The following is a 1372-nucleotide window of genomic DNA, read 5'->3' as shown; positions in this document are numbered from 1 at the left end:
TAAATAAATAAATAAATAAATAAATAAATAAATAAATGGGGGAGCTGTGGAACTATTAGAATCAAGCAGGAGAGGCTGGGGGGATAGCTCACCTCCCTGGCAAACGCAAAGACCTGAATTTGATCCCCAGTACTGCATATTACGCAAGCCCCAGAATCCTGGGTGCACTGTGCCAGCCTTGAAACCAAGCATGGTGGTGCAAGCCTGTAATCCCAGAGCTGAGGAAGCTGAGGCAGGAGGATTACTATGAGTCTGAATTGTGTAGTAGGACCCTAAATCCAATAGAAAAATTAAAATAAAATAAAAAAAAATAGAATCAAGCAGGAGACATACTGCTTTTCTGGGAACAAGACAATCTGTTCCAAAATGTAGTATTTAACTCTCAGAGCCCTATCCTACCATTGTTCCACTTATTCTCAAAATATCACCACATCAATGGATTTAAAAAAAAAAAAGTATGGCTTATATACACAATGGCGTACTACCCAGCCATCAAGAAGGATAAACTCAAGTCATTTGTAGGAAAATGGATGTACTACGAGACCCTAAGGGTAAATGAAATGAGTCAGACAAAGAAGGCTAAACACCACAGAGTTTCCCTTACGTGGGAAACTCAAAATACAAGGATTTTTAAAGAGCAAAATAAAAGACAGATGAAAGGAAACAGTAAGGTAGATCTTTGAGAGATGGGAAGAGGATCCAAGTGGGAAGGAAGAAGGGAAGGAACTAGGAGGAAGAGGGAATAAAAGTTATGAATATGTAATATGCGTATGTACCACCCCCCACCATCAAAGTATTCATCAGGTACCATAAACACATACTGTGTTGTATGAAAGGTGAGAAGGTTAGCACTCCCCTTGACAAGAATGGAAGAGGTCCTCAGGACTGACAACACGCAAAAGGTCAAGGTATTGCCACCTGCTGTGAGGTAGGAACACATACTAATCAAGATAGATACATAGGCAGAAAAGAAAAATCATCATCTCTACTGTAGCCAAAAGAAGCTGGGCACCCCTCCGGATCATGAATAGGCCCAGAGAGCAGGCCCCATGAGTGAGTGAGACGACCCAGGGCCCGGGGATCCTCATTTGACCCAGGCTGCAGGCCCAGCACGGAACCCTTCAGCAGAACTCCCTGCAAAGAAGCTAGTGGCAAGACCCACCCAACTGATTCAGGAGCAGAACATCTTGCCAGAGAGACACAAAGGGTTCAACTCTAAGGGCTGCAGCAGAAAGAAGTGGAGCACAGCAGCCAGATCCAAGCAACACCCACCTGGAGGAGTCTGAACTTCGTAGATCCGGACCTGGTGCTAAGGTAATAACTCTATCTAAGCTCTACACCAAACGTCAGAAGACAGTGGTATACAAAATGA

At 43.7% G+C, this 1372-nt stretch overlaps 1 non-coding gene across 1 annotated transcript; it reads left to right on the top strand.

Annotated features, from left to right (window-relative positions):
• The first annotated feature begins 822 nt into the window (after positions 1-822).
• On the top strand, positions 823-946 carry LOC111814954. The gene has a single exon (XR_002819798.1). It is a non-coding gene; the product is annotated as a U6atac minor spliceosomal RNA (small nuclear RNA).
• The last annotated feature ends 426 nt before the right edge of the window (positions 947-1372 follow it).

This window comes from Octodon degus, unplaced genomic scaffold, assembly GCF_000260255.1.
Source record: "Octodon degus isolate 3935 unplaced genomic scaffold, OctDeg1.0 scaffold03642, whole genome shotgun sequence".
NCBI lineage: Eukaryota > Metazoa > Chordata > Mammalia > Rodentia > Octodontidae > Octodon > Octodon degus.
This window is presented reverse-complemented; position numbering and strand designations above follow the sequence as displayed.